This window comes from Mustela putorius, unplaced genomic scaffold (genome assembly GCF_011764305.1).
Source record: "Mustela putorius furo isolate JIRA1106 unplaced genomic scaffold, ASM1176430v1.1 tig00000765_pilon_pilon_pilon, whole genome shotgun sequence".
NCBI classification, from domain to species: Eukaryota; Metazoa; Chordata; class Mammalia; order Carnivora; family Mustelidae; genus Mustela; species Mustela putorius.
The window spans coordinates 9,029,758-9,052,985 of NW_025421470.1; the positions used below are offsets into that span (position 1 = coordinate 9,029,758).

Here is a 23,228-nt window from a genome sequence, read left to right on the forward strand (position 1 = left end):
CTTTTTTTTTTTTTAGCTTCTCATTTTATTTTATTTTTTTTATTATGTTCTTTTTTTTTAGCAGTTAATTTATAATTTTTTATTTTTTATAAACATATATTTTTATCCCCAGGGGTACAGGTCTGTGAATCACCAGGTTTACACACTTCACAGCACTCACCAAAGCACATACCTTCCCCAATGTCCATAATCCCACCCCCTTCTCCCAGACTCCCTCCCCCCAGCACTTAATTCTACCTCTGAAACTAATACCACAATACATGTAAATTAAATTGAATTTCAATAAAAATTAAAAAAGAAATGTGTCATTACACAAAAATATTTTTCTGGTTAAGGAAATTAAAGTAGGAGCATAGATTCGTAGAAGGCAAGGTCATTCCTTTCTCCCAACTCCATGACCCTCCCTTTTTAGAAGCATGTGTTTTCTGTGTGCTTTTCCTGCCTTCAGAAATAACTCTTGGCCATTTCCTTCAGGTTGCAAATCCCCAAGGTGTGCACATTTGAACGTGTGCTGTGTATTATTTCTGTGGGGCCTCATCCCCTTTCCTTTCAAGTGTGCTCTGGCTTTCTTACCCCAAGTGCCTACTGACATTTAGGCCCTTTGTCTCAGGACCCCTGAATCCAGAAGTGTGCCAACCCTCTTCCGACAATATTTTGATCTAAGTTATCCATAAGTTTTTCTTTTTTTCTTGATTCCTTTCCTTCTTGAAGGATGTCTCTTCACTGCCCACGTTCTCAACGTGTTGGCGTAGCCATCTCTCTTTTACACTCTGGCTGGCTGTTGCCGTGCCAGTGTCTGTGTGCACACACATGAGCACGCACGTGTGGGGTGTGTGTGCGCGTCCACATGCGGGGTGCAATGGCTCTTTCTTCAGAGACCGCTGGCTGGCTTGAGTGGGTTTGGCTCTCATGGGGAGGAGGATAGTTTCTTCCCCATGGGGCAGAGCTGCTCTGACCTAGCAGTTTAACTGCCTTGTTAGATGCTCATGTTTTCACTTCCCTTCCTGTTTCAGTTGGAATGAATCACATTCGAAAACATTTCCATCCTTTTAGTGACTACATTGAATAACACACGGTTTTCATTACTATTTACCGTAATCAAACTTAACCTTTTTCTTTTTAAAATTAGCACAATTATTTCCATCATTATCTAGCTTTCTTCAGTTGGCATGCTTAGCTCCAAAAAATGGATTCCCGCCTAGACTGATGGAGAAGGAGTCTTTTTTAATTTCTGGAGACTCAGAATTCATAAAAGCGATAACGAAAACTATGGTGGAAGAGTGTAGATGATTGGCTGATAGATTGCTCCAAACTATTTTCAACTGACTTCCTCCTCAGCTATCCTTCCCTGAACCATGCTCCTTGAAGTGGTCTCCAACATTGAGCTTTTAATTAATATTTTACAACATTTCTTTGAAATGAGACAAATGCCCCAGGCTGTCTTAAATATAAGCTTCGTAATTCCAAAAGAATATTGTCACCTGAAACTTCTACCTCTTTGCCCTCACTCACACACCCTTTGGATTGGTTAAGGGAGGATCATCACAACACAGTGGAATTTTGAGACTGCTACAACATTCATGTTCCTGCTTTCCGAGGGGTTGGCAGCCACATGCTGCTGAGAAGCTGTTTCAAAGGGGAACTGGACTTATTTCCCTTTTAAGTGAGAGTTGCAGCATGAATGTAGATCAATCACAGTTTCTAGCAGAGTCGTATCCTCTTTATGAGTGCACTTCCTCAAAGACCTCTGGGCATACACTGAGTGTGTTAGGCAGAGCCCTTTCAAAATCCAGACGTGTTTTCCGAACAAATGCCAGATTTCCTAGGACTGCTGGTTACAATCCCTTGCTCCACAAATATAGTGCATCTAAGATTGTCTGTCTGGATAATCTTCCCTTTTTAGTGTTTACTTAAAGTGGAAATGATGTTATCCAGGCCCTGGGTATGAATGAGATCATGTCATGAGGTCTCCTTCTGATGTTGTTTCTCTTAGTAGGGTAGTGACATCAGGATCTGAAGGCAGATCGACAGTTTTGATGACATTTTGAAGTCCTGGCCATTTCTAACCTCCCATGATTGTTGGGAAATCACTGGGGAAATTAGGATGTCACATAAGGTGGTAGGTCAACCTATGTAGTTACCCACAGCCATGGGAAGATACTGTGGAGCTATTATTAGTGTGCTCTGAAAAGACTTATTTATTCTAAAATAGATTTTATTTTTTAGAGAAGTTTTCATGCACAAAACCACTGAGCAGAATGTACAGAGATTTCCCATATGCCTCCTGCCCTTATGACTAGACAGACTCTCTTCTTAGCACCATCCCAACCACCCACCCCAGAGTGGGACATTCGTTATGACCGAGGAACCTACATTGGCACATCATAATCATCTAAAGTCCATGGTTTACAGTAGGGTTCACTTCCAATGTTGTATATCCTATGGGTTTTGACAAATGTATAATTACATGTATCCATCATTATAGTATCCTACAGAGAAGCTTCACTGTTTTTTTTAGAAAAGATTTTATTTATTTATTTATTTGTCAGAGAGAGAGAGAGAGAGAGCGAGCGAGCACGCACAAGCAGGCAGAACGGCAGGCAGAGGCAGAGAGAGAAGCAGGCTACTTGTCCAGCAAGGAACCTAACGCGGGACTCTATCCCAGGATCCTGGGATCATGACCTGAGCCAAAGGCAGTGGTTTAACTGAGCCACCCAGGTGTCCCTCACTGTTTTTTTAAAAAATTGTATTTTGCCTATGTACAGATTGAGAAGGTCCTATCTAAAAAGATGAATGGTTGAATTCTCCTTTTCTGCTAAGATTTTAGGCAGGAAAATATTTTTCATGAATATGGATGTTCTCTGACAAAAGAGTTCCATGACCATATGGGTTTGGGAAATACTGGGGAAGAATAATGAAGTTATCAGTATGGTATTGACACCACTATTCTGGCTTTCACATACAAATATATGTTGTCTGAATCAGCTCAATTATCTAACTAAAATGAAATTTTACTTCCGAGAAATAGGTGGAAAAAAACAATCATGAACATCCTAACCATGAGTCCTCATATCTGTTTTGAAATGAGCATCCCATTAAGATTTTCATCCACACATTTGTTTATTTGTTCATTTAATAAATATCTATTTTGTGCCTTGTCTGTGCACTTAGGGACACACATCCCCTTAACATGAGGAAGAATGTGGCAGAGGTGGTTAGTAACCATTGCTGTCTGTTCTTTAGTCATGTTGAGTGCATGGAAATGCAAGACAAAGACCATTTCCCATCTTTTTTTGCAGTGAGAAGTGCCATGTGACTATGTTCTGGTCCATGGGATGTGACCTTGAGGTTCTGGGTGCAAGGCTGTTACTTGAATTTTATGCATTGGCCTAGCTGGCAAAACAGAAGCCATGTGACAGAGCAACAAGACGGAGCCTGGGACTTTGAGGCTATGGAGGAGGACAACAGCCTTGACATATGTATAATGAGACCAGTACGTGAAAGAAAGAAACTTCTATCCGCGGAAGTCCCTGTTACCATGGCCTTCATCATGGCAGTCAAACCAGTTACCCAACTGACCCGAAAGGATTTCTGGTGATTGGGTGTTGTCATAAGATCAGACAGTTGCGACATTTAGGATCCTTTTAAGTCCAATGGTATACAATGACCATCTCAGTTTATATAAAAGGCTTGGTTATAGGAAGGGAATATTTAGAATTTCTTCAACTTCTTATTTCCACATGTTGAAGGAAGAAAAGACCCAGGGAACTGAAGTATCTTTAGGTGATAGTGAAGAGAGGCACAGATTCTTCTTATTATTTTAGTTAACAAACCTAGAGAAATCAGGTCAACCGTTCATACTGCAGTCGAATTTTTCCAGTTAACTTAGGGTGTGCAAGCATTTGACATGGATCCAAAGGTTTTAAAATATCCCAAATCTATTTTCCCAATTCCTTCTATATATCTTTGTGAAACAAATTCTGGCCCTGTAAACTTCCCTTCACTAACACACTACCTCTGTCCACAAGTGGGCTTAGGTAAACACACAAGTATATATTTAGATGTGGGTTAGGCATGAAATAGCTTTTACTTCCTAAATAAGGAAAGAAAAACCTTGATTCATTACTAAATGGGACATTTTAGATTTGAGTAGACAAAAAGGACCATGTGAAAATGTGCTAAGCTTCCACATAGTTAACAAGATGTCACTTTGTGAGAGAATTTTCATAATTAATGAACCAGTTCAATTTGCTCTGCCATTTGACTTTGATTAATATGTCGTGAAGTATTCCCACTGGGACTCTATCCAGTTGGTTTGGGAAGCTCTTATGTCTATATCCTGTGCACAAGCATGGATCAAAGTGCTGGCATCTTAATACCTGCCTCGTTAGGTCAGGAAACAGTCATGTCAACTCAGTGACAATGCCTGAGGTCCTGCAGCAAAACACCACATGGCCCAGATGAACAAACCCACAACCAGCAAACACAAAATGCAAGCCAAAACTATTTGGAGAAGGGACTGGACCATTTGCCTATTTTATGGGATCTTAGAAGGCGAATTTACGTAATTAAACTTTTATTCCTAATTCTGCCGTGAATTTGGCAGCCCGAGTGAAATGACCTTACAGTCGTCTTTATACGATCTGATTAAAATTTGCTTCACTGCAAATTTGGTTTATGGGAATAAATTATTTACATGATAAGCTGTAGCTATTGGTGTCTGGTCAGTGCCTTTTTCTGTTTAGAAACCACTATTGGCATTTCAGAAGAGGAATTAAATACGGAGAATTTGTCGTATGTATGAGAGGGATGAAGGTGTAAAAATGGGGAGATTAGCAACTGCGGGAAGCCACCATCCTCTTAGGCTTGAAGAAATGAAGGAGAACCAGCTGGACTCTCCCCTTAGGCTGACTGAGCCACAAAAGTTGTTGCTATAAAACCGAGCGGTGTGAGCAGAAGCTCAGAAGGCACACATGCCAGCCTGCTGCTGGGGCTGCCATTGCCAGAGGCACCCTAGAAGGTGAAAAAAAAAATAACACATTCTTCACTCCCACCTTTCAGTTTGCTACTTGTGCCTCCCACTGGTGGAACCCAATGGAAGGCTGGTTGTCAAGAAATGTCGTTTCTGGGCTTTCTGCCTCAGGGTCAGAGATGAGCAAGATAAAGAAGGAGGGTGTGGAGTTGAGAAACAAGAGCCTCCAGGCAGTACCCAGCTTCCAAGGACATATCCTATGCAGATTTTTAAAATCATCTCATATTTTAGGGGCGCCTGGCTGGCTCAGTGGGTTAAGCCACTGCCTTCGGCTCAGGTCATGATCCTGGAGTTCCGGGGTCAAGTCCCACATCGGGCTCCCTGCTTGGACGGAAGTCTCCTTCTCCCGCTGACCTCTCTCCTCTCATGCTCTCTCTCTCTCAAATAAACGAATAAAATCTTTAAAAAAATAACATCATTTCATATTTTAAAGTCATGGCAAGGGTACTCTTTAATCCCCATCCTCAATTTCCCCAATCCCAGCCTCTCCCAGACCTCCCCTCCGGTAACCATCAGTTTGTTCCCTAGAGTTAAGAGTCTGTTTCTTGGTTTGTCTCTCTTCCCTTTCTTTTTTTCCCCCCTTGCTCATTTGTTGTGTTTCTTAAATTCCACATATGGGTGAAATCCTGTGGTATTTGCCTTTCTCTGACTGACTTGTTTCACTTAGCATAATACCTGTAGGTCCATCCATGTCATTGCAAATGGCAAGATTTCATTTATTTTTATGGCTGAATAATAGCCCATATATCACCTCTTCTTTATCTATTCATCTAATTATGGACACTTGGGCTGTTTCCATAATCTGGCTATTCTAGATAATGTTGCTATAAACATAGGTGGGCATGTGTCCCTTTGAATTAGTGTTTTTGTATTGCTTGGGTAAATACCTCGTTGTGTGATTACTGGATCATAGAGTAGTTCAATTTTAAATTTTTTGAGGACAAGGGGAGATGGAGAGGAGAAGGGAGTTGAGGGAAATTGGAAAGGGAGGTGAACCATGAGAGACTATGGACTCTGAAAAACAATCTGAGGGTTTTGAAGGGGCGGGGGGTGGGAGGTCGGGGGAACCAGGTGGTGGGTATTGGAGAGGGCACAGTTTGCATGGAGCACTGGGTGTGGTGCAAAAACAATGAATACTGTTATGCTGAAAAGAAATAAAAAAAATTTTTTTTGGAGGAAGTTTTGTAGTGTTTTCCATATCCCATATAGATTTAAGCAGCTGCACAGTAGTTGATTACATTAATAAATGAGATAAAATTTTATTATTAGCCAAGTCATCACATCTTTAAATCCATCTCTATGAAACTGTATAAAATTAGAATCTAGCATATACATACAATTCTGAAGTTGTGTGGATGACAGTGGATATTATATTTAAAATGCTCCTGTTAATATTTATTCACACTAGTTATCCAACTGTCTTTATTGGTAAGAAATAAGACTGAAACTATCATTTACATCTATGCCTTGACCATGCCAATCCTGTCTTTCTACAATGACTAAAAAGGATCAAATTTAAACAGAAAAGGTAGTGAAGAAATTAGTTGAAACTTGGTTTATACCTCATATATCTCCCATTGCAGATAAAAACACTGGTGCTCTGCACCCAAAAAACCCCCAAATAAAACAAAACACCAGGTGGCCCCCTTCCCTGGGCAGATATAACTTAAAGGCAACCCCAGCCCCACAATACCTGGGAGATGTGCAATGTTATTTGCCCTCCTGCTGGGCTTCTAGCTGTCAAAGCAGGTCAAGGACATTTGAGGGAACAAATACAAGCCTTTACCCACTTTGTGGCCCAGTCACGTTAGATAGGAGAGCCATTAATAAAAAGGAAAAAAAAAAAGCGCCTGTTCGTCTTGGTGGCACTGTACAAACAGGACTGGATAATTTTGTGTTATGAATTTGTTCCTATCTCTTCACGTGGGTCTGGGAAAAGTGTCTGGAGGGCATTTTCCTCCCTGGTTGGAGGTGACTTACCAGACTGGCAATTACTGTCATTACAAGCCCGGCACACAGCTGGGAGACTGTGGTGATTGCTCACCACTAAGCAGCATGGGACACGCGGGAGCAGTTGAGACCACACTGTGAGGCCAGGGAACTGCAGACAAGTAATCTGCTGGGGAAAAAGGCCCCTTTGATCTTCATACCAGACAGCAATTTCAGCAGAAGCGGAGTCGAGTTGGTATTTTTTTATTGCAGTGGGACGGGCACTACCGACTTGCCTGAGTGGGGGTTGCCGGGAGGAAGTGAAGTTGATCTTTAGCTCACCTGCATCTTAAGCAGGGCAACTTTTAAAAAAGCTTCATGATTTTCTTAACTAGAAATGGTCTAAATACTTAATAAAGGCAAGTAATTTGTTATTCGATGTTTTGAATCACGTGGCCAATTTCAGCTCACGGAATACTAGGTGCTTGCCTGGCAACTGAAGTCTGGCGATGGCAACTTTCTCTTTGGTCCTTGTGGTGAACTGCGAAAATTCAATCATTTTCACTAAAACTCAGTACAGTGCTTGCCTTCATATTTCCCTGGAATCATCTATTGTCAGCCTCCAGGGAGAGAACAGATCTGTCTGTGTCCTCTCAGAAAGACTTCTGGGTTATTGTTATGCCAATTGGAAACACGAGAAAGGCTGTTTACATAGAAAGTGGTCCAAGGAAGAAAGTGGGTTTGGATGAAGGGCATCGGCTCATGTCTTTTGTGCTGGTTATAGGACAAGCATCTCATCACAAGGCATCCTGACGTGGTCAGAATCTGTGGATGACTCATTTCCTTTGGAAAAGTTTAACAGAAGCTGCAAGAGGACCCGTCTGTGAATCCTTCTGGTTAAGCAGTCATTCAGTTCATCATGACTTACTTGTTTTGGAATCATGGACTTCTCTTGAACTAAAGTTACAGTTTCTCTAACTGGACAGGATGTAGGGTGTTTACGATAACCTCGGTTATTTTGATCGTCAGTGTGCACCTTCAGGTTCTCACTAAGCAAATACTGAACGAATGAACCAAATGAGTTTTTGCTTATGGCTATTGATTTCCTGGTAGAACTCCTTTTTTTCTAGTGTCTACAGGAAATGTCTCCTTCGCTTGTGTGTGTGTCTGCTAGGCTTGCCAGTTCTAAGTCGGCCACGGGAGGAGTTGTGTTCACAGGAACACACCATGTGACATGTCAGGCAGATCAAAGCAGGGATTTCAGGGCTGACTACAAGGGGAAATGGTTAGTAATTAATAAAAGGATGTGGAATTGGTCATGTTGACTGAAAGAGCCCAGAACCTTGGCGAAATGCTTCGAGAGGCTGCCAAGATAAAAAGAGTGGCTGGGCTGAGTTATGTACGGGCGAAGCTTGCAGGTGTTAATGCCACTGGGTGAGGGGAGCAGAGGAAGAAGTTTACTTTCACCCAGACAGTGGTGGGCTCACAGATTATAAGAGCCTCTTCAGCTTTGGCCTTAGTTTCAGTTTGTTTTTGAATGGAGCTTTTAGGGGCCATAGGGGACATACAAAAACGTGATAATGGTGTTTAATGCTGAGAGTCAAGCTGTGGTTTCTCATTGGCTGTATCTGGCTTTATGCTGCTTCATGTCAGTGTGTTTTGTTTCCAGATTTAGGATCAAAGCAACCTTTCCCTTGCACTTTGTTCATCCCCCTCCCAACCCCACACTGTGCAGTCTAATGCATTGATGAAACCAAATAAATCCCCCAGGAATGCGTGAGTCTGCTGGCTTTCCACCATAGCTATAGCCACTGTACACTTTTTTGGTGGCTTGGTGGTGAGGAGTAGAAAGTGGGAAGGGGAAGTGATCCAGATAATGGATGTTGGGAAGGAGTGTATTAGAAGTGGGTCCCATCTCAGCAAAGGGCTGGTGAGTATTCCTTGTCAGGTCTCAGCTGACAAGGCTGAGAGCTACGAAAGCTCTGAATGCAGCGCACGCTCTCTCTCTCTCTCTCTCTGTTCTCGGGAGCTGGAAAATCATGGAACCTCCAAAGAAAATGTCCACTGATTGGCTGAGAGACTTGTGAGCTTATAAATGGCTTCCCTGAGTTTTTAAGCCATTTTCCCAAGAGGAAGATGATGTTTGATCCCTTTTGCAATCTTTGCAGATATCTCAGGACAGGAGGTCCCTGCAAGTAGTAGATACTATTGACCCTAGCCAAGTAGCAGTGCAGTGTCTTAACTTCTGAATGGTTTTTGTCTCTTGTTCTTTGCCCTCCTTCAGGCCTTTTCCAGCTCCTGCCAACCTGCTCCAAAAAGACTAAGGCTATGGACAACGTAACTAGTTGGGAAAGAGTTGGGGGCAACATGGCTTGGCTGGGTCATCTTCAGTGGTTTAGAGTGGCGTTCCCAACCTTGGAGCAAATGTCAACTTTATGGGTAATCTTGTATGTTTAGAATGGTTTGAAGTAAATATGACAGATCCTTAAATCATAGGCAATTATGGGCACGGGGACAACAGTTTTTGTAAATTTCTCTCTACTCATCTGTAATTTCAAAACACAAAAGTATCTGTTGAGGGACTGGAAGGCCAATGTGAAGAGTGGTAAGAAATGACAACCAAATATATGCTAGGTGCTTTTGGGTCTTTGCAAAGAAATATCCACATGTCCTGTGTGGGATTCAGGGGATCATTTATCATTTTTTACAGAATGTTGAGTAGTAACACCCTAAAACTCAGTGGCTGAAAACTATAATGGATTGTGTTTGCTCATGTATCTATGGGCATGGCTGGCTGGGACGACCCTGCTCCAGCGTCTCTCATTCTCCTCTGGGTAAATTGAGGCCTGTTCTTCCCAGTGATGGTGGAGGTGAGATAGGAAAACGGAAGTGCACAGGGCTGCTGAGGCTTAGCCTGGGAAGCAGTGCCCTTGCCTTCCACCCATATGCCACAGCCAAGGCAGGTCACGTGGCTGAGCCCAAAGTCAACGGGCAAGAAAATAGTCTGGTTATGACAAGCCTGGGCAAGGATGCAAATGCAGAGAGATGGGTTAAAAATTGGCCAATTGTAACAGAGAGAGCGAGAGAGAGAATACATTCTACACATAAAATCATATCTCTATAAATATAATTTATGATTCCATCTACATGTGAGTCTATATCATATGTATACAAGTGATTCCAGTGACAATGCTCTTATCTGGGTTTCCCAGAGTTCTTTTTTGTTCTACTCCTGTGAAATGGTTGAGGAATTAGTGTCTGCCCTATTGGAATAGGATCTCCCTTGGAAAAGAAACAACATCCTAAATATTTCCTCTGTGATTTTATTTTCAATTCCCCAACCACTGGCATGCCCCAGCCAGCTTCCTGGGTTGGGAGCCTCTGTGGTTTCCAGGAGCAGTTCTCCTAGGTTGATCTGGAAAAGCTGGGCTGTGTTTCAGCCAGAGATGAGAGTCTTTCTCCGAAAGTCTTAGAAGTGAGGGCATTTTGTTTCCAGATAATAAATCGTGCTATATCTGGGCCAGCCATCTCTATCCCCACCTGCTCCCTGAGGTCATCCCAGCAGGGATGTGGTAGTCTGCAGCTCTCTTTGCCTAGACCCTCCCCCCCCAATCTGGTAGCATGAAACAGGAGGCCACTGGATGCACCATGACAGCAGCATGAGATGGTCAACATGGTCTGTCCTCCTCTGTATCAACTGGGCAACGTCCTGATAATGGGGACAAACATTGCACTTCACAGTAGCTTGTTGGCTCTCAGTAAATATTAAGGAATGAAGGGGCACTTTTCAAAGCACTTAGGAAAACTCTCTGGAGGTGAGGAGGGTAAAGAACCAGTCCCCACAGGAGAATTGGGGGGTGCTGATGGCAGGGAGACATGCTGATGTGGCAGCAGGTGATTAGGAGCCATTTTAGTTGGGGTGGTGGGGACGGAGGGAGGGATAGCGTCTCTGAGGGGATGACACTTAGTTTTTAATTTTAATTATTTTATTAATTTTATTATTTATTTATTTGTTTATTTAGTAAAATAGTTTTATTTTAATCCCAGCAGGGTTAATTTACAGTGTTAAGTTGATTTCAGGTGTCCAGTATAGTGACTCAGCACTTCCACTCATCACCAGGTGCTCACCAGGACAAGTGCTCCCCTGAATCCTCACCACTGATTTTTCCCCTCCCCCCACCCCCTCCTCTCTGGAGATCATCAGTTTGTTCTCTACAGTTAAGAGTCAGTTTCTTGGCTTGTTTCTCTCTCAAGGAGATGCCATTTAAATTGAATTCATGCAAAGACCTGGGGGAAGAGATTTCCAGGTAGTGAGACCAGCATGTGTAAACACCCCAAGGGAGTGACAATCAACCCTAAAATCTCCAACTTCCAAAGGCAACCTTCTCTGATGCACCCATACCTTCTGGTCTTTCCAAAGGAAATATTCTTTCAAAATTCTTTCAGAGCCCGTCAATGCTAAGGCCTACTTTCAACAGGACTGGCTATTTAATTACTTATTTATAAATAGATTTTACTATTTAAAAAGATTTTATTTATTTATTTGACAGAGAGAGAGAGAAAGACAGTGAGAAATGGAACACAGCAGGAGGAGTGGGAGAGGAAGAAGCAGGCCTCCTGCTGAGCAGAGAGCCCCTTGCCAGGCTCGATCCCAAGACCCTGGGATCATGACCTGAGCTGAAGGCAGACATCTAATGACTGAGCCAGCCAGGTGCCCCTAGATTTTACTTTTTGGAGCAGTTTAGGTTCATAGCAAAATTGAGCAGAAGGTACAGAGATTTCCCATATGTCCTCTGGCTTCTCCCCTTCCTCTTCAGGCACAGCCTCCCCCATTAAGCAACGTTCCCCATCAGAGTGGCACATTTGTGCAGCTGGGGAGGCTACATTGACACACCATTATCACCCAGAGTCCATAGTTGACCTTAGGACTCATACTTGATTCTGTGCATTCTATAGGTTTGGACAAATGTATATGACATGTATCCGCCATATACTGGATATGGAGGTTTCACTGCCCTAACAATCCTCTGGTTGGTTATTTTCAAGTACAATGAAACCTTCAAAAGAAGAATAAAGGAAAGCGGCCAGTGCAGCTTTTTTCTCCCCTCTTTCTTTAAGATCGTAAAGGTCTTTGACGCGTGGAAGGCAAGCTTTTATTAACCAGGCATTTGTATCATAAACATAATTCCCAGACAAGCAGGAAAGTCCCAGAATTCTGAGTCACTGATGTTTGAATAGATGTTTTGTAAGGCCAAGCATTTGCTTTTACAAATAAAGCATTGATGAACTAAACAGTTGCTTGAAATGAACTGGGCAAGTTTTATAATGTGCACTTGGCCTTCAGAAGACAGTGCTGTGATTTATAACAATGTTTCCCTCTTTAATCTGCATTCGTATTACAAGAAAATCTCTCTTTTTTTGCCACCAGTTTTCGTATTACAAGAAAATCTCTCTTTTTTTGCCACCAGTTTTGGTAAATGCCCAGTGTGAAGGAGACCTGTATTTACAAATTACAAAAATTTCATGTGGATAAACAACACAGTCACCTGATAGATGCTACATAATACGCAGCTGCAGTGGGGTCTTCTCTTGTGGGAGGTATAAGAAAATGAGAAAGGATTCTGTTTGTGAAACACAGTTTTGTCAGGAGTATGGCCAGTACGGTTTATTTCTTATTCCCAGCTGCTTCTAACACTGCTGAGATGTTTTAATGCATTTTGTGCACTTCAGTAATAGAAAGGTGTAGAAATCGAACTGGAGAGAGTTCAGAGAGGGACAGAGAATCAGGTATGTGAGGCTCCAGGCTATGATTTATACTTAGAAGAACTAATACCTCATGAGGACTTTTTGCCTTACCAAAAGCAAATGATGGGAAACACTAGATATCTGCGCATACTTGAAGGGAATATGAGTCCAAAAAAGAGAGCAATTTAGCTTGATATAAAGGGCTGGAGTTAGGTTGGAAACTCAGTGGGTAGAAGTGGGGGAGATGGGAGAGCCTCCTTCTGGAACTAAGGTCATAAAGTTTCAAATAAGAATACACAGATTATGGGCTTAAGTACCTGTTCCCTCCACTGTGTGCCCCTGCTCCCCTCCCCCGCCCCAAACTTCCTATTTTATTAACCATTCCAAACAGATTATTCTTTGACTCAAACTGTCCATTTGAGCAAAGGAGTCCTTTCCAAGATCCCCTCTTTATGGAGAGGAGGAGCTCCATCTGTCTGTCTCCAGGAGACTGGGGAGGAAAAGAACCATGGGCTGAAGATGTGGGCACAGCTCCATCAGCAATGAGGAATCTGATTCCTTTTCTGTTGTTATGGGATTGAATTACTCTCCACTCTTTAATATGTAGGTTCTGGAGTGGGTCTCCTCTGCTCTCTCCCTTGACACAGCACCTCTCTGTAATAGCAATAGCGATTGACAGCCCCTAGCTTCTCATCTGAGGTCTTCTGGTGGTGGACAAGCCAATGTTCATGAGTCAGCTCATTCATTGATGTTTGCTCTAGGTCCAATATACATACTCAAGTGTGGCAGTCCTGTGTAATCACCTGGTGAATTTTTGTATGGAATCAGAAGAGACCCCGAATCGCTAAGGAAATGCTGAAAAACAAAAATAAAACTGGGGGTATCACGTGACCCGATTTCAAGCTTTAATACAAAGCTGTGATCACCAAGACAGCATGGTACTGGCATAAAAACAGACACATAGACCAGTGGAACAGAGTAGAGAGCCCAGATATGGACCCTCAACTCTATGGGCAAATAATCTTCGACAAAACAGGAAAAAATATACAGTGGAAAAAAGACAATCTCTTCAATAAATGCTGCTGGGAAAACTGGACAGCTATATGTAGAAGAATGAAACTCGACCATTCTCTTACACTGTACACAAAGATAAACTCAAAATGGATAAAAGACCTCAACGTGAGACAGGAATCCATCAGAATCCTAGAGGAGAACTTAGGCAGTAATCTCTTCGATATCAGCCACAGCAACTTCTTTCAAGATATGTCTCCAAAGGCAAAGGAAACAAAAGCGAAAATGAACTTTTGGGACTTCATCAAGATCAAAAGCTTCTGCACAGCAAAGGAAACAGTCAAGAAAACAAAGAGGCAACCCACGGAATGGGAGAAGATATTTGCAAATGATAATACAGACAAAAGGTTGAATTTTGAATTTTACAAAATCTTTTCAGCCTGGGGCCCACCCTCAGTGACTATGTAGAATTGTTCTAGGGAGGGTGTTGGCATCACTATTATTTAAAACTCATCATGAAATACCAACAGGCAACTGATGTTGAGATCACGAATTTTGTCCTCTGGAACTAAGTTCATTTCCCCTTTGACATGACAGTCTTTGAGACATAGAAAGCTGATAACCTGACCCTCAGTTGTTATCAGTTCCCTAAGGCTTTCTCGTCTCCATTTGAAGTCCCTCATTTTCTTCAAAGTTACTCCTGTGATGTGGTTTTATTTCCTCACCATCCTGATCATAACCTACATTGTCTGGATGCCACTTATAGTGTGTGTCTCTTCATGCTTTTGTTTCATTGTGAGCTCGCTGTCAACTAAATCCCCTCAATTTTCTCCTGTAAAAGGCTTACAGCTTAGTGGGGGAGACAGGCATGCCAGCCTCATCCTGTAATTATAAAATTGATTTCTAAAGTCTAAATGCAGGAATTTTCTTGACTCTTACTAAATTTCGTTTTGTTGGGTTACCTATTTAATCCCGTCCTCCAAAATTACTGGTAAGTATCGTCAGTTTGGTAAGGCGTCTGTATATTTTTACCCATGTTATTAATAGCAGGAACAGAAATTTATTGACCTTGAGCACTTTATTGACTGTAAACACTTATTGACTGGAAACATCACCAGAATGGATCAAAAGAAGCAAAGTAGAGCCCTAGCTTCTACAGGATCACCAATTAAGTGTTCTTATGGAAAAGGGAGAATGCTCAGGGGTAGAAACAAGAGCCAAGAGCCACTGCATAAGTAACAGGTCCCAGAAAGAACTGTAAGGCAACAATGCAGTTGGAGCACAGGGCTGCTCTGGACCTTTGCTGACTGACTGTGCCTCCTGTATCTCTTGTTTTGAATGGGAGCATGCATTGTGGATCTTCTGTGCTTGAGGCACTACTGTGTGTGGAGTGTGTGTGTGTGTGTGTTTGTGTGTGCGTGGTGATCTCTACAGTCCACAGTATTCAGATGGTGATGAGCAGTACTCCATGCGTTGTGTATGAAGAGCCACACACAGGGAGCTTCAGTTACCCTTGGACATGACTTAGACGGATGTGGCTTTGGGCAGGTCTGGGGAGGGGGAGTGTATTTTGTATGGGTGAGGGATGTGAATTACATGTGCCTAGAGGCAGATTGAATCTGGGCTCTGTAACTGACCAGTAGAATATGGTGAAGTGTGACTGGTTTTCAGACCAAAGCTTTTTCTACTTCCTGTCTCTGGTGATGCTTAGTCATGGAATCCAAGCCACCATGTTGAGAGGAAGCCCAAGCTTCCCCTGGAGAGGCTTTCATGGGGAAGACCCAACAGGCAGAACATTTGGCAGCCATGGGAGAGAGTCACCTTGGCAGAGCTTCCCCAGTTTACCTCAGGTGGACAGAGATGAGCTGTCCCTGCTGAAACCTGCTCAGCACCAGATTCAATATGTCTCTTTATTTTGATTAATGGTTGGCTTATGTAGTTGGCTGCTCCCATGTTGGGAGCATAGATATTCACAATTGTTAGAGCCTCTTGTTGGACAGAGCCTTTAAGCATGATACAGTGTCCTTCTGTATCTCTGACTACAGTCTCAGAGCCAGATTCATTTACACAGCACATGGCTGTTTTAAGCCATGGAGTTTGGAGGGATTTGTTTCCCAGCAGGTAAGATCACCGCCAGGCACTATGGTTGTGACTTTTCCTATATGTTCTTATTTAGTCCTCCTGACAATGCTGTGACTTAAGTGTTATTCTCTCCCCTGGTAGATGAGAAGACTAGGTTCAGTGAGTTTGGTAACAGCCCAAGATCGCACAAGTGTAATTGGCAATACTGGGGTTGAAACTGAGCAATGTGTCATTCTTTTAACCTCTAAATCCCAGGTAATACAGGACTAAGGGCAAGAGAGTCATGCAGCCACTGGACAGATCTCTACAGAGCACTCTCTGTGGAGAGCAAAAGAAAGAAAACATAGTCTGCCAGTATGAATTCCACATGGCTTAAGGAAATAAATATAAAAACACAGAACTACAAAAGTATTAAAAGAAAACATGAAAGTTCTTCAAGTTGTTAATGCTTGTGCATAATAAAGCTACTGGTTTCATATCTGATATTATTTTTAATAATATTTCTGTCAATTCTCTTGGGATCACAATTTGTCTACATATAGGGAAAATTTTGTTTATCGTTTGTCTACAATTTATACCTTGTATTTCTTATACTTCTCTCTCTTTTAAAATAGGATCTATTGGAGGAGGAGATGAACCACGAGACACTGTGGACTCTGAGAAGCAAACTGAGGGTTTTGGAGGGGAAAAGGGTGGGGATTGGGTGAGCCTGGTGGTGGGCATTGTGGAGGGCACATACTGCATGGAGCACTGGGTGTGGTGCATAAATAATGAAACTTGGAACACTGAAAAAATAAAATAAAATTAAAAAAATAGGACCTACCATGCAGAACAATGATGAATAATAGCTATGATGGTTGTCTTGTTTTTGACCATAATGGAAACTTTTTATTCTTTCATTATTCAAATATTTTCTGTGAGTTTCCCCCTTAATTACATGATCTTACATCCTTTCTTAGTGTAGTAAGAGGTTTTTTTTTGAAATTTGGAAATAGTATAGAATTTTATCAGGTAAATTTTTGGTGTCATTGAAATGAATGTAATGTTTTGTCCTTACATCTGTTGTAGTTGATTGCATCATAAATTTCCTAATGTTGAACCACTTTTGCATTTCTAGGTGAATTCTGCTTGTCTAAGATTAAGAAATAATAATATAACACTAAATTTGTTTTGCTAATATAATTTTTAGTATTTTACAACCATGTTCACATATTCATATGGCTTCACTTTATTTGTGTGTGCTAACCTTGTTTGGTTTTGGAATCACAGTGATGCTGCCTGTGTTGAATGAGTCTGGAGTCTCTCTTGTTTTTGTGTACTTTCAGATATGATACACAATTTAAGGATTATCTCTAGATTCAAGGAATCAAAATCTCTATAAAAGTACTTGTACATAGTTCCTTTGTTTTTTGAAAGAATTCTAGCTTTGACCACCTTTTCAATTTTTATTTATTTTATTTTATGTTTTAAACAGATTTTATTTATTTATTTGACAGAGAGAGAGAGAGAAACAGCGAGAAGAGGATACACAGGGCGGCGTAGAGGGAGAGGGAGAAGCAGACTTCCCGCTGAGCAGGGAGCCCGATATGGGTTTCCATCCCAGGCCCTGACCTGATCTGAAGGCAGATGCTTAATGACTGAGCCACCCAGGCACCTCCCCTTTTCAATTTTTAAAAAGGTACTAATTTATCAACCTACTCACAGTTTTTACCCTTTCTAGGAAGAAATTTGATTAATTCATATTTTTATAAAAAAATCACATGCTTATGGAGATCATTACAATTTTTGAATAGTATTACTTGCTTTTATTTAATAAAATCTCTGGTTTAAAGTTGTATCACCCTTTTCATTGTTCAGTTAATGAATATTTGGGATATCAATTCCAAATTCGTTGAAGGTTATTTGACCATAGAGTTGAGGGTCCATATCTGGGCTCTCCACTCTGTTCCACTGGTCTATGTGTCTGTTTTTATGCCAGTACCATGCTGTCTTGGTGATCACAGCTTTGTAATAAAGCTTGAAATCAGGTAACGTGATGCCCCCAGCTTTATTTTTGTTTTTCAACATTTCCTTAGCGATTCAGGGTCTCTTCTGATTCCATACAAATTTTAGAATTATTTGCTCCAGCTCTTTGAAAAATACCGGTGGAATTTTGATCAGGATGGCATTAAAAGTATAGATTGCTCTAGGCAGTATAGACATTTTAACAATGTTTATTCTTCCGATCCAAGAGCATGGAATGGTCTTCCATCTTTTTGTGTCTTCTTCAATTTCTTTCATGAGTGTTCTGTAGTTCCTCGAGTACAGATCCTTTACCTCTTTGGTTAGGTTTATTCCCAGGTATCTTATGGTTCTTGGTGCTATAGTAAATGGAATCGATTCTCCAATTTCCCTTTCTGTATTTTCATTGTTAGTGTATAAGAAAGCCACTGATTTCTGCACATTGACTTTGTATCCTGCCACGTTGCTGAATTGCTGTATGAGTTCTAGAAGTTTGGGGGTGGAGTCTTTTGGGTTTTCCATATAAAGAATCATGTCATCTGCGAAGAGAGAGAATGTGACTTCTTCATTGCCAATTTGGATACCTTTTATTTCTCTTTGTTGTCTGATTGCTGTTGCTAGGACTTCTAATACTATGTTGAACAAGAGTGGTGAAAGTGGGCATCCTTGTCTTGTTCCTGATCTCAACGGGAAGGCTGCAAGCTTTTTCCCATTGAGGATGATATTTACTGTGTGTCTTTCATAGATAGATTTGATGAAGTTCAGGAATGTTCCCTCTATCCCTATACTTTGAAGAATTTTAATCAGGAATGGATGCTGGATTTTGTCAAATGCTTTTTCTGCATCAATTGAGAGGACCATGTGGTTCTTCTGTCTTCTCATATTAATTTGTTGTATCACATCGATTGATTTGCAAATGTTGAACCATCCTCGATATTAGCCACAGCAACTTCTTTCAAGATATGTCTCCAAAGACAAAGGAAACAAAAGCAAAAATAAACTTTTGGGACTTCATCAAAATCAAAACCTTCTTCACAGCAAAGGAAACAGTAAAAAAAAACAAAGAGGCAACCCTCGGAATGAGAGAATATATTTGCAAATGACAGTACAGACAAAAGGTTGATATCCAGGATCTATAATGAACTCCTCAAACTCAAAACACACGAAACAGACAATCATATCAAAAAATGGGCAGAAGATATGAGCAGACACTTCTCCAATCAAGACATACAAATGGCTATCAGACACATGAAAAAATGTTCACTATGGAAAGAACCAAGATACTCTTCAACGGACGAATGGATAAGGAAGATGTGGTCCACACACACTATGGAGTATTATGCCTCCATCAGAAAGGATGAATACCCAACTTTTGTAGCAACATGGATGGGGCTGGAAGAGATTATGCTGAGTGAAATAAGTCAAGTAGAGAGAGTCAATTATCATATGGTTTCACTTATTTGTGGAGCATAACAAATAGCATGGAGGACATGGGGAGATAGAGAGGAGAAGGGAGTTGGGGTAAATTGGAAGGGGAGGTGAATCATGAGAGACTATGGACTCTGAAAAACAATCTGAGGGGTTTGAAGTGGTGGGGGTGGTGGGAGGTTGGGGTACCAGGTGGTGGGTATTATAGAGGGCACGGATTGCATGGAGCACTGGGTGTGGTGCAAAAATAATGAATACCGTTTTTCTGAAAATAAATAAATTAATTTAAAAAGGGGGGGTAAGTGGGGATGGTGGCATGCAGAATTTCATGGCCAGGTCTGGAAGGGTACACTTTATTGCCATCCATGGGCTAGAAACTAGTTACATGATCTCAACCCAACTTTAGCTGAAGCTGGCAATATAGGCTTCCTGTGTGTCTAGGAAGAGGAGGATGGGCTCAGTAAGCATCAAGCTACTGACTGCTATAGCTTCAGGTGAGTGATGCCTCTTAAGTATAAATGTCCAAACCCATCACTTTTACCTGTGCTATGTGCTGCTATTGGTTACCACTCAGTTCAAGGTGAGGTGTGGGGTATGGAGTGGCAGAGAGGAGCCAGAGATGTGTCTGCTCCAATGGCCCAGTTAATCCCCTGTTATTTTTGCCCATTCATTGTTGCTTCTTGGGTGCATTGGGTTGGAACTTGGAGCATGGTGTACCCATTCCTCTCTGTAGTGGCTTTGTCCTGCACAAGTGTTTGCTTGTTTTTTTTTCCCCCAGCAAGTTGATCTTGTCTGAGTTTTATCTTTCTGGTTTTTGTTTCAAAATTTCTGGTTAGTATTAGGTACTGTTTCTTGTTCTGCCCAGTTGTAATAACTCCAGTATTTTAGAAACCATCTCTTCTGTCATTTATAAGGGTGTGGAGAGGGAGGGAAATTAGATGAATATACTATATTTGCCACTTGGTCTAATGTGTTCATCTTTTTGTGAAAAATGTATAGTACGGAATGATTGATTTGGTAGCAGTTTCAATGTACAGTATGAAGAATTTTTAAAAGAAAAATGAAATCATGAGCTACTTTGATAGACATATATTGATACCAAAAGGGTGATTGATGGTTCTGTGTTCTCCTTATATCTGGAATACTCTTTGTAGCTCTGGATATGCAATTTATAACAGATATAGACTACCTGGAATTTATCAAGTGGAGGACATCTATGATGGTGATTGTTCTAGAAAGCATATCATAGAGTAATTGTGGAGGAAACCAAGCATATTCTGCATGGAGAATAAAATATAAGGTGGGATGGGGGTGTATGTGTGTCAAAATATGCAGAATTTGTCATATGTCTTTGTTAACTTGCTCTAGATTTTTAATGAGTTTGATGTTAAGTATTATGGTGTATTCTATGAATCCTCTTCCCTTTAAAAAATACTAAGGCATTGTTTGCCAGAGTCTATTCTAAAATACTTCTTTATTTCCTCTGTGGTGACTGACAGTGACTGATTATCTTCCATGTTTGGATGATTTTGTAGTAGTTTCTTCTTGGAAGTTTTGGAAGTTGTCATCATCAAAATGGTGATAATCTACCCTTTTGAAGATATCCTTCTAAATATGCACCACCAGGGGAAAGAGGATGTAGAGTTTTGCTCAGGAGAATAGGTTACGAAATGGAAGGAGTGAATGCATCCTAACACAAAAGAAGAAAATGATCTTGTGTTGCCTCACTGTGTCTTTCTCTTAATGATAATGGTTGGATGAAGGAATGCACAAATAAATTCTTTATTATACATGATACTGTGGGATGGGAAATAGTAAATTGCTTTTATTAGTACATGAACCGATCTGTCCATCCATTTATTTATTCGTTTAAGAAATTTGTTGTGTTCCTTTTATGACCTAGGGATTATTTCTGATGTTAGGAATATAGCAGTGAACAAAATTTGCTGCCATCATAAAACCTTACATTCAGTTGGGGAAATATAATAAATGAATCTATAAATATAGTGATATACAGTGAAGAAAAATAAGGCTAGGTCCCTCAGTCCAGGGCCAAAAAACCAGCTAGAGCATCTGATTGGTCACTGGAGGTCATGCACCAGCCTTTGTCACCAGGTATAGGAACAAGTGGGGTGGAGGCATTTTTAGCTTCTATAGTGATAGGGTATTATGATGGGCACTATATGTGGGTAGAAACCTCCAAACATGGAAAAAGTTTTAAGATACTGATAGCCAAAACCATGGCAAGACTGTCCAGTACAGTCTCCAAAGTTTCATATAATATTTCACGTAAATTGGTACCAGTCCAACTTATTTGTGGGGCCCAGGCTTACAGACCAGTTTGCAAAATGTTCCCCTCCCCCATCAACCTCTATTTAGTTAACATTCTGAGAAGAAACCCTTTTTAACCATTTTGTTTTTAAGAATGTTCTAAGGTTTAGGATAAAAATTTTTGTTGGGGTGTGTTCTAGGATCAAAGCTCCCTTTTCTCACCACACGGGCAACTTATGAGGTATCTGAACAATGTACAACATGCATAATTTGGATAATACGTCTAGCCGTCTAGCCTGGATGAGGTGTCAGATGCTGGGGGCGTATTGGAAAAACATCTGGAAGATAAAGGTACTATCTGTGAGCTCTTAGGTAATCTCGTTATGGCTGAAGGCCCAGTGTTAGTGATGCCAATAGATGGTCAAGGCAGTGATTCAGTAAATGAGCAAGGAAACCATTTCTATTCTTATCGTGAAGTACTGTCTTTGTTATATAAGAATGGACTTCTTTGCTTTTAGGTAGCATTATACAAAACATTGAATGAGCCAGTGTCTTTGCTCTGAAAGGTGAAACATAAGAAAATCCCAGAACATGCCCTGAAATAGGGTCAAGATATTTTAGGACAAAAAGAAAAAAATGCTTAGACATGTAAGCAGGACTGCCATGAATGAATATGTTAATTATTGAGAGGCACAGAACTGAGTGTTAAGAATTTAAAAGCAGAGGCAGAAAGCTCTTCAAGGTGATGATGAATGATGCAATTTTCAGCTCATGGACCACTTCAATTTCTAGTCAAAAATGCTGATCTGAGTTGAAGAATACTGCTAAGATTCTCACGATCTTGTATACTTATGTACGTGTTCATATTGGGATATAATTGACATGCAGTGTATTAGTTTCAGGTGTGCGGCATAATGATTCAAAGTATATGTATATGGTGAAATGAAGACAAAAAAATCCAGCTAACAACCAGCACCACACATATTTACAAATTCTCATGACTTTAAATGGCACCAATATATTTACTAAAAAAGAGTTGGCTGTTAATGGTAATGCCAGCCTTCAAGGGTTGATGACATAGCACAAACATCCTTAGATTTCCTTTACAGACCTTTTTTAAAAATAAGGTGTAATTATCATACAGTGTTATATTAGGTTCAGGTATACAACACAATGACTGAACAATTCTATACTCAGTGCTTATCAGGATAAATATACTTTTAATTCCCTTTATCTATTTCACCTATCCCTCTATCCACTTCCCTGTCTGGCAACCACCAGTTTCTTCTCTGTATTTAAGGGTTTATTTTTGTTTGTTTGTTCTTTTCTTAGTTTGTTCTTTTTGTGTGTTTCTTACATTCCACATATGAGTGAAATTATATGGTGTTTGTCTTTCTCTGACTCATTTTAGTTAGCATTGTATCCCCTAAGTCTGTCCATGTTGTTGTAAATGGCAAGATTTCATTCTTTTCTACGGGCTGAGTATTATTTCAGTGTGTGTGTGTGTGTGTATGTGTGTGTTCAGATATATATCACATCTTTATTCATTCATCTGTGGATGGACACTTGGTTTGCTTCTATATCTTGACTATTGTAAATAGTGGTGCAGTAAGCGTAGGGGTGTGTATATCTATTTGAATTAGTTTTTTTGTTTTCTTTGGGTAAATATCCAGTACTGGAATTACTGGATTGTATGGTAGCTCTATTTTAAATTTTCCGAGGCGTCTCC

The 23,228-nt window shown here is 40.8% G+C and overlaps 1 long non-coding RNA gene across 1 annotated transcript in view; it reads left to right on the top strand.

The window, feature by feature from the left end:
• Positions 1-13,590, top strand: part of LOC123393206 — a 69,046-nt gene extending 55,456 nt beyond the window's left edge. The window contains exons 3-4 of the long non-coding RNA XR_006607944.1: positions 9,246-9,400; positions 13,468-13,590. This is a non-coding gene — a long non-coding RNA (uncharacterized LOC123393206). The remainder of the gene's footprint in view (positions 1-9,245; positions 9,401-13,467) is intronic.
• The last annotated feature ends 9,638 nt before the right edge of the window (positions 13,591-23,228 follow it).